At 42.2% G+C, this 17161-nt stretch overlaps 1 pseudogene; it reads right to left on the bottom strand.

Moving 5' to 3' along the window:
• Positions 1 to 294: 294 nt before the first annotated feature.
• On the bottom strand, positions 295 to 16446 carry LOC119887826 (annotated as a pseudogene).
• Positions 16447 to 17161: the final 715 nt, after the last annotated feature.

Below are 17161 nucleotides of genomic sequence, written 5' to 3'. Positions count from 1 at the left end.
TGGGGGAGGAGCAGGATTGTGGGTAAGTTTGTAAATTAAGCAGGAGTTTGATAGGTAGACAAAATCAAAAGGTTTTTACGGGGTAAATTATCTGACAGTGATGATCATAGACTTTTTGCCCAATATTTTTGGTTATTTTCTTTAAACTGTACTGTGTTTTTTCCTAATTGGGTATAAATGGTCATCAGGCACAAACTAATAAAAATTTTAACATTTGTATTCAGTGCCTCTTCACACAGAAGCTGCTGCTGCTTCTTCAACCTCTCTGGATCATCAGGATGCAGCTGATCCTCTTCATCCCCTGTAGCCCTGTTTTCTTTGCCATCCGCCCTGTAGGAATAACAAATATAGCTGTTATCTCTTATGAAGAGTGTTACAATGATCAGACTCAGTTGGTGGGTGTCTCTTCACTAAACTATACTCTGGTGATTCCACACAACCAGTCACCAAACTTTTATCTTATTGTCAACCTGAATTTTCCGATCTAGCTAGATGTACATTCACATGAAACAGGAAGTAGCCTGGAGTGGTTGGCTTCTATAATGGCCAATCACATCAGCTCGTTTCATCAATTTTAGGAGCAGCAGAATACATTAAATATCCAGAGGACTCCAAAATGGCTCAAGAGAAAGAGTGAAGCTCAGATATAGTAGAGCCCCATTATAATGCAGCACCCAAAATTAATATTTACACCCCAAATATTAGATGCTCACCATCTTAGCTCAGCGTTTTAGCATGCTAATATTAGCTAATTACCAGACACAGAGTACGGCTGAGGCTGATGGGAATGTCTCTAGGTCTGCAGGTATTTGGTCATAAACAAAAGTACACATTCAAATGTGGACATGATGATGGTGCTAGATAAAAGTCCAAGGCTTACAAATGTTTTTATTGAAAAAAGTGGAGGACGGACAGACAGACAGACTTTGTGTTAACATTTCAGGTCAGATTACAGTAGAAACGGTCTCTTACTTTAAGTCTGATGGTCCAGGTTCATTACCGAAGACTGGAGGTCTTTCTTCATACCGGTGACCTTGTAGAAAGCTGAAGTATCCTGGTGACTCTCTCATCTTCTTGACTCCAGTCAATGTGACAGGTGAACCTTCAACACTGAGGAAGCTAAATGTATGTACACCAATGCATTTCAGATACAGACACTTAAGGGAATTGATTGTTAATAGCAATTTTGACACAGTTAGATTTGTCAGAAATGGCTGTGTGTTTGAGGAAACTCTCTCTTAATAAACATACATGAACATTAAATCTACAATACAAAAATAATAATATGTTCAAAACAGTGCTACAAGGATCCTGATGAGAATCCGAAGTATGACCTCATCACTCCCATTTTCCATTCCCTCCATCTATGAAAATGTCCCCCCTTATCTGAAAGAACTACTCACCTCTCTAACTACAACAAGACCCCCCCCCCCAATTAGCTAATCAGCATGGCCTGACTTAAACTCATTACTGACCTCAGAGTCTCCAGTCTACAGTGCGGACTCTCCAGTCCAGCAGACAGCAGCTTCACTCCTGAATCCTGCAGCTTGTTGTCACTCAGGTCCAGCTCTCTCAGATGGGAGGGGTTGGACTTGAGAGCTGAGGCCAGAGAAGCACAGCTGATCTCTGACAAATGGCAGTAACCCAGTCTGAATAAAGAATAAATGATGGAGATAAAAATCTACATTATTTCTAATCCAATCAGATGTGTCCAGGTTTTAAATGTGGAGCTCAACATTACTATGTCCTAATCAATGAGCTTTTCCCTAAAATGCCAGCACAACATTCATACACCTATTCATGTCAACATAGATCAATGGGTTTCTGCTGATCTCAGGCCAGTCTGGAATTAGAGGAGAAAAACTGTATTAATCCTTTAAACAGCTGCACTTGGAAATATGCTTTGATCTTTGTGTTCCTCTGAGTGTGTGTGTGTGTGTGTGTGTGTGTGTGTGTGTGTTCTAAACAATCAATATCAATGATCCGACATTATTTGAGAAAGCACATTGAAATAAACAGAAACCAAACAAAATATTACTACTAGGGGTGTCGTGCCACAAGATCTTGCGAGATTAACAAGATTTCTCGTCAGGTAAAAAGTTGTCTCTCAAGATTCACGCAAATTACATTTTTCACCTGTGAATGTGTAACTGACAACTCTGCCCAGTTGATGCCATACCAGCGTTCCATGTCTTTTTTCCCAGTCCTGTGCCTTAGTTTTAGTATTTACTTCTTGTTCCTCGTCTGCATTATGTTAGTTTAGTCTGCTCTGTATTCTGTGTTCTTGTTTAGGTTTTGTCTGCTATGATCCCTGTGTTAGAGTTAGCCTGTGTCTTAGCTTCTCATTCTGTGTCGGTTTGTGTTTTGGGTTCTGTCCTATGTATGAGAAAGGACAACAACCCCACAACACATGAAACAGACAACAGATGGGTGAAAAACTTAGTTAGTCAGTTAGGGAACTCACCCAACCAGAGAAAGACGTTCGGGCCAAAGGATTAAACTTTGCCACAGCAACTACCTATAGTAGACCTCATCACAGCCACAGAATAGGCCATTAGGAAAAACAAATTAACAGAAACAGAAGCGGAACAGCTCAGACTAAAGGTATCTGCAGCCCTTTCTAATGCGAAGGCCCCCCCTTCCAACCTCACCATCCAAGAAAGGAAGGCTGTGACATCTCTGAGCAAGGATCAAAACATCACTATCCTAAGAAAGAAAGATGCACGGTAGTCCTTAACACAGCCTGAACTACCAGAACAAAGTCAACACAAAACTAATGGACACAAACACGTATGAGACACTGAGACGAGACCCAACCACCAAGTGGAGAACAAAGCCCTCAACTCCTTCAGAGGAACAGCACCGAGCCACTGGTACAGATATGTGGACGACACCTGGGTCAAAATCAAAAGCCAGGAAGTGCAAGCCTTCACAGAACACATCAACTCTGTGGACAGTAACATCAGGTTCACACGAGAAGATGTTCACAACAACAGTTTGGACCTTCCTGGACTGCGCTGTACACATTGAAGAGGACAGGAGCCTGCAGATTGGTGTTTACAGAAAACCCACACACACAGACCAATACCTACTGTTCAATTCACACCACACACACACACAAACGCATGGCTCAACACAGAAGGGCCAACTCCTCAGGTCAAGACTCTGCTGTCTACTTACATCTGAAGGACAGAGGACACTCGTTTGAGGACCACCAGGTGCACATTTTAGACAGAGAAGATGGATGGTTTGAAAGAGGTGTCAAGGAAGCATCTACACCCGGGTCGAGAAGCCGTCATTGAATAGGGGAGGGGGGTCTACGCCACCACTTATCCCCGAGTTACAATGCTGTCCTTTCATCACTTCCCAGGAAACTCAACAAACGTAACCTATTGGCCTCAGGTGAAGATACCAACGATGGTCGTTCAGTCTTGGCCACAGGTAGTCTTAACGACTGTAACGACTGTCGTCACAGCAACAAGGAACACTAACGAACCAGCAGTATCGATGACCCGGGCCAACGACCCCACTGAGGTTAAATAGCTGAGTTTCCCTGCCAGTCAGTCAGAACTGAAGAAGTCCTTTGGATGAGGGACGAAATGTCTTCCAGTATCTTCAACCAAGTCCAGTTGCCCTTGACTCTAACCTTCGTTGTGGTCCTATGTCCAGTATCAGTTATATAGTCTGTTGTGTTTTGGGTTTTCTTGGTGTCTTAGTTCCCATTTCAGTGTTTTTATTTGTTTATATTTATTCCTCTGATCTGTTATGTGTTCAGTAACCTGTCATGTCTTTTCCCTCCAGTATCCCTCTGCCTGGCTTTCTCTCTGTTCTCCCCTCTGGTCTCTCTCTGCCTGCCTCGTTAGCCTCATGTCTGTCACCTGTGTTGCTCCCGCCCTGCTCATTAGTCCCTGTGTGTATATACATACCTGGTGTTTCTGTCTAGTCTTTGTAGCATGTTGACGCTCTGTCTGTTTGTGGTAGTAGTTCACTCTGTCTCATCCTGTTGCCTTCCTATTCCCTGCGTGTTCATTGGATTTTCTCTGTTAGATCACCTGCTTTGTTAGTTCCTATATGATTTTGGATTCCCTGGACTCAGCCACTCTTTGTAAGTGTGCTAGCCTTTAGTTTGTTGAATAAACCCTTTGAACTGTACCTCCTCCGCTATGTGTTCTGCATTTGATTCCACCAACCTTCTCCACACCACAAACCCTGACAGTGGATTTGTGGTGAGATTTCAGCCTGATCAAAAGTTTTTCCGTTACTTTCGGTTTCACATGCAACAGTTTTGAACATGAGCAGAAAGCTGCTGGAACACAGGAGCTATTAATGTCCAGGAATTTCTAACTGAATTAAAATTTAATGATTTGTCATTGAGGTGAAAAGTTGCCACATGCATATTAAAGAGGTTACTTCCCCAAACGAAGACACAAAGATGAGGGAAGACTAAGGGTGCTTTCACACCCACCTCATTTAGTTTGGTTTAATCGCACTAGAGTTCGTGTTCCCCCTTGTGGCAGTTTGTTTGGGCATGGGGGGAATGCAGCTATCGCACTTGGGTGCGCATGAAAAGTGAACCAAACAATTGTACCTAGACCACCTACGCTTTCAAACTAACTCTGGAGCTTTTCGCTTGTGGTGCAAAAGCAAATGAACCAACCACAGGATTTTATGATAACAGATAGCATTAGCATTATTTCCAAAGCTAAAACACTAATAAATCCATCTGTTTACTACAAAATGTGTTCAGCAATCTTATAATTGATCTGTATATGCCATGCTATGTTTCTGAAAATCATTTGGTAACGTATACTTGTCAGCGCATGTATTTCCCTGAATAATAGGTAAAAATCTGTTAAAGGAGGGAAAATAGTACTCTGTTTACCTGGTCAGCTTATTAAGTCCATAAAACATTTGCTATACTATACGCTAACAGGCGTGAATTATAACGTTATTGTTCACAATAGGCTTTGCAGTCAATCTGCGGCCTAACATTACTAATCATGCTTATACTAAATGATTACATTGTGAGCTCTTTGCAATACATGCATTGAAGTGCTGCATAAACTTCTGTCAGCCACCGGAGTTTTCCCCCACGTGGGTCCTGATGATGCAGGATGACAATTGCCAAAGCTGTCCAATCAACAAGTTACCTTTGAGTCTGGGTAACGTCATGGTTACTTCTCTTGGTTTGTTTGTAAAACGGCAGTGTGAACATGAACCGGACTAGAACTAAAATGCAACAGGGTATCATTTTCTTTCACTTGGTCTGGACCAAATGAATAGAACTGTAGGTGTGAAAGCACCGAAATCATGACATGGCAGGGAAGATAATACAGAATAAAGGTTGATGTACTTTTGTTGCCAGCGGTTTAGACATGAATGCCTGTGTGATGTGTCATTTTGAGGGGACAGAAGATTCAGTTATACAAGCTGTACACTCACTACTTTACTTTGGAGCAAAGTGTCATTTCTTCAGTGTTGTCACATGACAATATATAAACAAATATTTACAAAATGTGAGGGGTGTACTGTAATGGGAATTCCAAACATATTGCATGTAAACCTGGACTCAGGGAGACTCATCTGTGTGGCTGTGAATCTGTGTAAACATAACAGTCAAAATATCTCTGTTCTCTGTGTTATCCAGACTTGGTAGGACGATATGATTGACCCCAAAGCTGGATAAATAACAGGCTCACTGAGCTCTCCTCACTCATTCAAGCATACATGTACACGGCATATGTGTGTTGCTGTGAGTCCTTCTGCAGAAGATTTGAATAAAACTCACAGAAAGACAAGTGTTAGCCTGAGCTGTTTATTTGAAAACTCGAATTGCCATCACAGTACTTGTAGTAGTTGAGCGTGTTGAATCATTTCCGTTTCCGTTGCTTGTGTGTTGGTACCATGTTGTGCTGCTCTCGCTAAATACCAGTTACATTTTTTAGATTACAGCGGCCAACTGTCCGCTAAACACTTATTCTTACAGTAATTTTGCCTAAGCACTCACAGTTCTTTCCATCTTTTAGTGACTGCTGTTCAATCTCATAGTTGTTCAAAAGTTTTTGTAGCTAGCGCTACAGTACTTTAGCTTAGCCGTTAGCAACTTTAGCTTAGCAGCTAGCAATGGCTTCTCCCTCTCCTACTTTCTCCTGCTCGGTGTGTCAGATGTTCAGTTACTCCTCTGCCTCCTTTAGCAGTAATGGTACGTGTAATAAGTGTAGTTTATTTGTAGACATGGAGGCGAGGCTCAGTGATTTAGAAGTCCGGCTTCGCACCTTGGTAGATCAGTCTTTAGCTACTGTAGCTAGCCAGTCCCCGGTAGTCTGTGTGGAACGGCCTCCCCTGAGCAGCCAGGAAGGGGTGGCTGGGTGGCTGGGTGACTGTCCGACGGAAGAATAGTCGTAAGCATTCAAAGCCCACGGGGCATCATCAACCTGTTCACGTCTCTAACAGATTTTCCCCACTTAGCGACACACCCGCCGAGAAACCAACTCTGATCATTGGCAGCTCCATTTTGAGAAACGTGAAGTTAGCGAAGCCAGCGGCCATAGTTAAGTGCATCCCTGGGGCCAGAGCGGGCGACATTGAGTCTTATTTGAAACTGCTGGCTAAGGATAAACGTAAATACAGTAAGATTGTTATTCACGTCGGCGGTAATGACTCCCGGTTACACCAATCGGAGGTCACTACGATTAATGTTGAGTCGGTGTGTACATATGCAAAAACAATGTCGGACACCGTAGTTTTCTCTGGACCCCTGCCAAATCTGACCAGTGATGACATGTATAGCCGCATGTCGCCATTCCGCCACTGGTTGTCGAAGTGGTGTCCAGCAAACGATGTGGGCTTTGTTGATCATTGGCAGACTTTCTGGGGAAGGCCTGGTCTGATTCGGAGAGACGGCATCCATCCCACTTGGGAAGGAGCAGCTCTCATTTCTAGAAATCTGGCCAAGTTTATTAGTGGACCAAATCCATGACAACCCAGAGTTGAGACCAGGAGGCAGAGTCGTAGTCTAACACACTTCTCTGCTCCTCCATTTCAGGAGTTACTTAGTGAAAACCCTATAGTGACTCTTAACCATCAGATCTCTCTCTTCTAAAGGTGTACTAGTAAATGAACTAATATCAGATTATGATATTGATTTATTTGGTCTTACTGAAACCTGGCTGGGTGATGGAGAATATGTCAGCCTAAATGAATCCACCCCTCCCAGTCATATTAATACTCACATTCCTCGAGGCACAGGCCGAGGAGGTGGAGTTGCAGCTATCTTTGACTCTAGCCTAATAATCAGCTCTAAACCTAAACCAAACTATAACTCATTTGAAAGCCTTGTTCTTGGTCTTTTGCACCCAAATGGAAATCACCGCAACCAGTTCTTTTTGTTATAGTGTACCGAGCACCGGGTCAGTGCGAATGTCACTCGACTCTGTAGCCCCTCTAAAAAAGAAAATAATAAAACAAAGACGGTTAGCTCCATTGTATAATACTGAAACTCGCAAATTAAAGCAAATATCGCGGAAACACCAAAGTGGAAAATTCTCGTTTAATTTGGCAAGATAGTCTTAAAACTTATAGGAAGGCCCTCCGTAATGCCAGAGCAGCATACTACTCGTCATTAATAGAGGAAAATAGGAACAACCCCAGGTTTCTTTTCAACACTGTAGCCAGGTTGACAGAGAGTCACAGCTCTATTAAGCCAAGTATTCCCATAGCTCTCAGTAGTTACGACTTCATGAGCTTCTTTAATGATAAAATTCTAACTATTAGAAACAAAATTCACTATGACCTGCACTCAACTGGCACCGACTTATCTCCAAACTCAGGAACCTTAGAAACAGCTGTAGAACCAGATATATGTTTAGACTGCTTTGCTTCCCTCAATCTTTACCAACTAACTTCAATAATTTCTTCATCTAAACCATCAACCTGCCTCTTAGACCCCATCCTGACTAGGTTGCTTAAAGATGTTTTACCCTTAGTCAGCACTTCTATACTAGATATGATCAATCTATCTTTATCAACAGGCTATGTACCACAGTACTTTAAAGTAGCTGTAATTAAACCTCTTCTGAAAAAGCCCAAACTTGATCCGGATGTTTTAGCCACCTATAGACCTATATCTAACCTTCCATTTCTCTCTAAGGTTCTGGAGAAAGAAGTTGATACCATTGACCATCAGATCCTATTGCAGAGACTGGACCACTTCGTTGGCATTAAAGGGGCCGCTCTAAGCTGGTTTAAGTCCTATTTATCAGACCGATTTCAGTTTGTATATGTTAACGATGAGTCCTCCATGCACGCCAAAGTTAGTCATTGAGTTCCTCAAGGATCTGTCCTCGGACCAATCCTGTTCACTTTATATATGCTTCCTTTAGGCAATACAATCAGGAAATACTCCATAAACTTTTATTGTTAAGCAGATGATACTCAGTTATATCTATCGATCAAGCCAGATGAAACTAATCAGTTAGCTAAACTTCAAATGTGCCTTCAGGATGTTAAAACCTGGACGACCTGTAATCTTCTAATGTTAAACTCAGATAAAACTGAAGTTATTGCTCTGGGGCCTAAGAACCTCCGTAATGGATTATCTAAAGATATAGTTTCCCTTGATGGCATCGCCCTGGCCTCCAGCACCACTGTGAGGAATCTTGGAGTTATCTTTGATCAGGACATGTCGTTTAAGTCTCACATTAAGCAAATTTCAAGGACTGCCTTTTTTCACCTACATAATATTGCGAAAATCAGGAACATGCTGTCTAAAAATGATGCAGAAAAACTAGTCCATGCATTTGTTACTTCTAGGCTGGATTACTGCAATTCCTTATTATCAGGCTGCTCGAAAAAGTCCATTAAGACTCTTCAGCTGATCCAGAATGCTGCAGCACGTGTTCTGACAGGAACCAGGAAAAGAGATCATATTTCTCCTGTCTTAGCTTCTTTGCATTGGCTTCCAGTAAAATCCAGAATAGAATTTAAAATAATTCTTCTTACCTACAAAGCTCTTAATGGTCAGGCACCATCTTATCTTAAAGAGCTCATAGTACCTTACTACCCCACCAGAGCACTGCGCTCCCAGAATGCAGGTTTACTTGTGGTTCCTGGAGTCTCCAAAAGTAGACTAGGAGCCAGAGCGTTCAGCTATCAAGCTCCTCTCCTGTGGAACCAGGTTCCAGTTTGGGTTCAGGAGGCAGACACCATCTCCACATTTAAGAGTAGGCTTAAGACTTTCCTCTTTGATAAAGCTTATAGTTAGGGCTGGCTCAGGTGAGTCCTGAACCATCCCTTAGTTATGCTGCTATAGGCCTAGACTGCCGGGGGATTTGCTATGATGCACTGAGCTCCTCTCTCCTCTACTTTCTCTCCATTATTGCACGTTACTAACACAACTTCTCCCCTTTCTGGTAGTCTTGTGCTTTCTCGTCCAACTCCTCTCTCCTCCTATCACTTCCTGCAGGTGTTTCTGGCTCTGGAGCTGTGGAGTCTGGATCTGTGGTTGCGGGTCACCTGCTGCCCCCGTTTTCCTGCTCAACACCCTCTGCTACAATTATTGTTTTTTTATAGATTTTTTTTGTTAATTATTGGTATTATTGTTATTATAATCATTAACATTACGACTGTTACCATTAACACTACTATAAATATCTGTACCATTTTTCATTTAGTCTTTAGCAACATCACCTTTACGGTCTGTACCTCTGTGTGTGTATATTGTGTAGGCTGCCTTCCATCTCTCTGCCTCTTAAAAGGAAGTTTTTCCTGGCCTGACTCTTTTATGAAAAGCACTGGGAGATAACTGTTGTTGTGATTTGGCGCTAAATCTCATCCTGACAACAATGATATGGTGTCCCGTGTGAAGCTGTGGGATGAACACTTGATGTCCAGTATCACTTTTTCTATATTTCTTTAAGAAACAGAAGTCTATGTGACTGCAGACTAAAATTGGTACAGAAAACATGAAATTTTAAAGAAAAAAACAGGAAATCTACAACTTTATGGATGTAAGTTTATGTATGAACATAAATTAGGTTTAATTAATAATTAATATATGAGATCTACAGTAGAAACAGAGTCAGTAAACTGACCTTAAAATCTCTAGTCCACATTGTGGACTCTCCAGGAATCCACACAGCAGCTTCACTCCTGAATCCTGTAGGTCATTGAGACTCAGCTCTAGCTCTCTCAGATGGGAGGGGTTGGACTTCAGAGCTGAGGCCAAAGAAGCACAGCTGATCTCTGACAAATTGCACCAACTCAGTCTGAATAAAGAATAAATTATGTTATGTTAGTCATCAAATCAAAGCTTCTTCACTTTAAACTATTTAGTCAGTATAAGCATCACATAAGAGCTTAAAAACAATGTTGGAAAAAGCAAATACTGATTATATTTGTTACTGTCGCAGACTTTAGCATTAAGATACTGAGTTTAAAACACTATAATATTAGCCTTATGTCTGCAGTTCAGTGTCACCACAACTTTTACCATATTAATCTCAGCACAAAAGTAAAACATGGCGTCTCACCTCAGAGTCTCCAATTTACAGTGTGGACTCTGCAGTCCAGCAGACAGCAGTTTCACTCCTGAATCCTGCAGTTCGTTGAGACTCAGGTCCAGCTCTCTCAGATGGGAGGGGTTAGACTTCAGAGCTGAGGCCAGATAAGCACAGCTGATCTCTGACAAACTGCAGTGACTCAATCTGAATAAAGAATAAATGATGTAACATTAAAAGAAAATGTTCCGGCTTAAAATCATTTAGTGTTTAGAAATCTGTTCAGAGCTGAAGAAGGTTTAAAATGTTGTGGCATCACCAGGGGACAGGTGGTAGGGGGGCGCTACATTCTGGCATATGGGCGGGTGGCATGCTTCAAGATGGCTCCCGCCAATCCCAAAACATCTCCCAGAATGCATCAGCCTCATGATTCTAAGATGGCCGCCACTCCCACTACAAACCCTAGACAGTCCACACACGGCTGCAGGTGTTTTACACGTGATTGAGGAAGGACAAAGAGAGAGCATGAGGGACCAGTTAAGAGGAGCACAGGAGCCTGAAGCGCACTGCAGGAGGATTCAGAGTCACCAGACAGGTCGCAAAAGTACAACCCATGTCAAGGGAAGTTTGATGTTGTGTTGACCACAAAGCCATATTTATTTAATGTGTTCATTTGAGCTTAGTTTTTACTCTCCGATGCAACACTTTAAGTTGGACAGTTGTTTAAGGAAAAGAGGCTGAGCAACTTGTGTTTTGTTTGCCACGAGGAAAAATAAAGCCTACTATTGTTTGGAAACCTATTTTTTGACTGTTTGTTCGCCTTCAGTGTCACTGCCACCCCATAACTGGCTCGGGAAACCCCTCATGACGTCACAATGTACAAGTTTAGAAAATGGAAACCGATGCATTGCAGACGCCAGACAGATATCTAGCATGCTAATTATTTGGACAACTTGACATCCACATCTAACTAATAAGAGCAGGCAGCTAGCAGAGCAGGCAGCTACTTTGTCACTGCAATACATTTCTTTTTTACTCGCATCCAACTATCTCTGTAGCCCAGACAACCCTGCTGCCTGCATATGACAATTCATTCTTTTACCCATTTTCTTTGTCGTTGTCTATCTTGATAATAGTAAACAATTCCAGTTACAGGCATAGTCCCATCATTTCTTGTGTCACTTGCATGTGTGTTCTTGATAAAATGTGATTTTGAGACAAGATGTAGTTGTTGGGTGCTAGCGTAGTGTGACCCCCTGTCACTGATAGTGTCACCACAACGTTCACATCATCATCATTAATCGCAGCACAGAAGGAAAAAATGGTGTCTGACCTCAGAGTCTCCAGTCTACAGTGTGGACTCTGCAGTCCATCAGACAGCAGCTTCAATCCTGAATCCTGCAGGTTGTTTTCACTCAGGTCCAACTCTCTCAGATGGGAGGGGTTGGACTTCAGAACTGAGTCCAGAGAAGCACAGCTGATCTCTGACAAACGACAGCCCCTCAATCTGAATAAAAAATAAATGATAGGAGATTAAAAAAATGAAAACATGAAATATGGGAGAAAAAATAAATACAAGCAAAACAAATACAAAGCTTTTTAAACAAATACAGCAACCTTAAAGGTACACACATATAATAAATCACAAAGCATGCAGTGCAAATACGACAGCATTATTGGAGTATAAAACTAATTTGGATAGAATACAAGAGAAAACAAGTATAAGTAAAATGTTTGATAAAATACAGGATAAAAATGAGTAAAATCAGCATCTAGCACCTTTGTAAAAATTACCTCAGCGTGTTTGACAAAACTTCTCAGAGTTGGTATGTACAAAAAGTATTAATGATAATGGGTCATTCATAATTATCACTTCTTGGATTTTCAGAAGGTGCACTACTTGTTTGTTGAAGAGTGCTGCTCCTTTTGACATGTTCTAATGAGCAGCAGAACCAGAGGAACTGTGAGGTTAATATACAGTTTAATCTTCATGAAGATCCTAATTTTACTGAACTTTATCACCAAACATCTCTTCCTAAATAGAGTTTGTTTTACTAGAAAACAGAAACTTTTTAAAAACTATTTAAAGTCTGTTGCTCTAAATCACAACCATTATGACTGGTCTTACCTGCGATCTTTTTGTAGTAAATTTACATTTACTCATTTGGCAGACGCTTTTATCCAAAGCAACTTACATTTCAAGAACAACATGCAAGCATCAATAAAGCATCAATATAGTAAGATATCTACAAGTGACAATACATACTACTAAGAGCAGCAGTAAATACAAGTAAAGCTAATAGTACGTATGGCATCAGTGGGGTAAATACCTAAGGAAAGAAGTAAGGGATAATGGAATAGTGCAATCAATGCAAGGGATATGTAAGGAGACAGAAGAAGAAGATCACAGGAAGGAAGGTGTTCTCAGAAGAAGTGTTCTCTGCTGAGTTTCTTGAAGTTAGAGAGGCACGCCTGTACTCTGATGGCAGGTGGTAGCTCATTCCACCATTGTGGTGTCACAGGGGAGAACAAGAACTGAGCTTGCTTTGTGGTAACTGTTTGGTAGTAATTACACTTCTGATATCATAAAGATCATCACAGTTCCTAACTTCCCCTTTATTGAGCTGCACTTATGTCATTCTTTTCTTTATTTATCCTGTCTCTCTCAAACTTTCTGCAGCCTGTTTCTATCTGCTATCATCAGATCTTCCCTGTTAGCATTAGCACCCCCCACTGCCCCATCCATCTCAACCCTCATTCATATCCCTCACACACTCTACAGCCTCATCAGTACTGATATCTAAATACTAAATAACATCACAGAGTACGGTCTAGACCTGCTCTTTTATGAAAAGCGCTGTGAGATAACTGTTGTTGTGATTTGGCGCTATATAAATAAAATTGAATTGAATTGAATTGAATATCATCTCCACTGACTTATGGAACACAATGTGAGTCTGTGGAAGCTAAAAAGCTTCAAAAATCAAATGTTTCATTTCTCAACTTTTCATTACAAGAAGTGAACTGACCTCAGACTCTCCAGTCTACAGTGTTGACTCTCCAGCCCAGCAGACAGAAGCTTCACTCCTGAATCCTGCAGCTTGTTTTTGCTCATGTCCAACTCTCTCAGATAGGAGGGTTTGGACTTCATTGCTGAGGCCACAACTTCAAAGTGAGTCTCTGAGAGTCCACAGCCAGGAATTCTTTCAGGACACATAAATAAACAATAGTGACTGCTTCAGGAGAGGTTACACTTTAATAATAATAATCCTTTATTAGCACTTTTTACTAGGACTGATCCCGAAGAGTTGATAATTTGGTGCTTTGATGGACAGAGCCTGATTTGACTGTCAATCTCACAGTCAAACTTTTGCAGCGAAATGTGGATCATGCCATTTTGGCAATATGTGGGTGCTCAATGTCTGATTTTACATAGAAACAGTTTTCTCCCAATAAGTTAACATACCGTCTATTACAATATAAATTGCAACATGTAGTGTTGTCACTAAACATGTAAAAAGAAAAAAGCATTTTATAATTGTTTTTAAAGTGTATGAATAAATCCTAAATTGTAACTCTAACCCTTAAGGACGGGGAGTCTGTGCTCTTGTCTAAGCGTAGGATGTTTGTGTGTAGTGGCAGAAGAGGAACACTTGCTAAAGAGACGAAGCCCCATCTTCACCAGTGTTGTGCCGAGTTGTCCGCACCTCGCTGGACATTTGGATCATTTATCACCAAAGACTATTATATCGTTTTTAAATAGTACTTGAAATAGACCCGCAAGGATAGGATATATTCTATGGAAAATAAAACAGATCTTATTTCAAACTCTGAAGCATAGCGGTAAACAATCAGGTATGTCTCTGTATGTCTGATGATATAAGACAGTGCAGAACCTACTCAGGTAATAATTACTTTATTGCATTCACTGATTACTGTGAAATACTGCAATATGTTGTGATAAAATACTGCTGTGATGAAACTTAACCTAAAGTCCCTGTGTTTTACCAGTTTTGCATGTTGCTTCATCACTCAGATGAAGATATACAGAAGACAGAACTGTCAAATGCAACAATTATTAGATGTAAGTAGAATGACCTGAGTCTCTCACACCAAAGGCATGTATATTATCCAATGCACCATCGCCACCCACACAAATGTACACTGATTTATAATGTTAATTACATCTGGACTTACCGAGCCTTTCTGCAGTTCCTCACAGCTGGAATCAGTCTCTGTCGTCCCTCCTCTGATGTGTTGTACTTCTGCAGGTCCAACACATCCAGAACCTCCTCTGACATCTGCAGCATGTAGGCCAGAGCTGAGCAGTGGATCTCAGAGAGTTCCTTCTCTGATCTGTTCTCTGACTTCAGGAACTCTTGGATCTCCTGATGTACTGAGAGGTCGTTCATCTCCGTCAGACAGTGGAAGATGTTGATGCTTCTGTCAGGAGAGATCTTATTACTATTTTATTTCCTTCAGGTTGTTTATGGCTCTCTGGATGATTTCTGGACTGTTGTCTGTCTCACCCAGCAGGCCTCCTAAGAGTCTCTGGTTGGACTCCAGAGAGAGGCCATGAAGGAAGCGAACTAACAGGTCCAGGTGGCCATTTTTACTTCCAAGGGATTTCTCCATGGCTCTCCTCAGAAAGACATCCAGGGATGAGGCACTGTTTTTTGTATTTCCAGTCTTTTCCCAGGAAGTCCTCCAGTACCTCTGAGTTCCAGTTAGTGTAACAGTGAAACATGTAGACTGCAGCCAGAAACTCCTGAATGCTCAGATGAACAAAGCAGTAGACTGTTTTCTGGAAGATCACACTCTCTCTTTTGAAGATCTCTGTACAAACTCCTGAGTACACCGAGGCCTCTGTGACATCAAGACCACACTGCTCCAGGTCTTCTTGGTAGAACATGATGTTTCCTTTCTCCAGCTGTTCAAACGCCAGCCTCCCCAGCTTCAGAAGAACCTCCCTGTCAGCCTCCATCAGTTCTGTGGACTGTCTCTTGTCCCTCATCGTATTTCTGCTTCTTCCTCTTTATCTGAACCAGCAGGAAGTGTGAGTACAGGTCAGTCAGGGTCTTGGGCAGCTCTCCTCTCTGCTCTGTAGTCAACATGTGCTCCAGAACTGTAGCAGTGATCCAGCAGAAGACTGGGATGTGACACATGATGTGGAGGCTCCTGGAGGTCTTGATGTGTGAGATGATTCTGCTGGACAGCTCTTCATCACTGACTCTCCTCCTGAAGTACTCCTCCTTCTGGGCGTCAGTGAAGCCTCGTACTTCAGTTACCCTGCCGACACACGAAGGAGGGATCTGATTGGCCGCCGCAGGTCGGAAGTTATCCAGACGAGAGCCGAGGGAAGCAGATTCCCCTCGATGAGGTTTGTCAGCAGCAGGTTGACTGATGACTTCTGTGTGACATCAGACACAACCTCACTGTTGTGGAAATCCAATGAAAGTCTGCTTTCATCCAGGCCGTCAAAGATGAACAACAGTTTCCAGACGGCGAGCTTCTCTGCTGGGACCTTCTGTAATGTTGGATGGAAAACATGGAGCAGCGTGAGGAGACTGTGCCGCTCATCTTTGATCAAGTTCAGCTCCCTGAACGAGAGCAGAACCAGCAGAACGACATCTTGGTTTTCCGAGCCCTCTGCCCAGTCCAGAGTGAACTTCTGCACCGAGAAGGTTTTTCCAACGCCAGCGACGCCGTTGGTCAGAACCACTCTGATGGCTCTCTGTTGGCCAGGTAAGGCTTTAAAGATGTCCTGGCACTTGATTGGAGTGTCATGGAGGATCTCCATCTTGGAAGCTGTCTCAAGCTGCCTCACCTCATGCTGGGTATTAACCTCTTCACTCTGTCCCTCTGTGATGTAGAGCTCAGTGTAGATCCTGTTGAGGAGGGTTCCACTTCCTGTTTCATCACTTCCTTCAGTCACACGTTCACATCTCCTCCTCAGACTGATCTTATGTTCATCTAAAACCTCCTGCAGACCACCACTCACTAAAGAAGAGAAACAATGTGAGATAAAACAAAGAATATGTGCTGATTGTTTGCATTACTAATATAAAAACAATATCAGATTAAAGCTGCAAACAGCGATGGGTGGGCCCTCGCTCTTGTAGCACGTCGGGGGGTGTGAGCCGGCCGCGTTGCATATTTTGTGTGTGCGGCTTTGAATTTGCTACGCAGTTCCGACACTGCATGGAGGTGTTATATGTCACTTCATGTGTCCCCTATGTGGAGCTACATAGCACTTGCCGCTATGAATATAAGGCACATCAGAAATTTGAAGTCGGTTCGACTAAATCCCTAGGAGGAGTTCGTTAAAGTACGAAGTGTGTAAATCATCCAAAAATGGCCGTATTCCTGTTGAGTTTAGGGTATGGGTTTTGAGGCTTTTTTGTGCATCTTGAAATGATACATGTCCCCTGAACATTTCGTGCATGTAGGTTGAACGTGGACTAATTTCTCAAATTTTCTAGGTGGCGTAGCGAGTCATATTGCCACGCCCATGCGCGAATCCCATAAAATACGAAATTTTTCACCACTTCTGACATGTGTGCAAAATTTGGTGAGTTTTCGAGGATGTTTAGGCCCCCAAAATTGAGCTTACTTTGCAGAAAAAAGAAGAAAATTCTTTACAGTTTCAATAGGGACCACGCACG

The sequence above is a fragment of the Micropterus salmoides genome, unplaced genomic scaffold (genome assembly GCF_014851395.1).
Source record: "Micropterus salmoides isolate LMB-PRFRI ecotype aquatic unplaced genomic scaffold, ASM1485139v1 Ms_hic_scaffold_1, whole genome shotgun sequence".
NCBI classification, from domain to species: Eukaryota; Metazoa; Chordata; class Actinopteri; order Centrarchiformes; family Centrarchidae; genus Micropterus; species Micropterus salmoides.
Note: the sequence above shows the minus strand (reverse complement) of the source record. Positions and strands in the feature narration are given on the sequence as shown.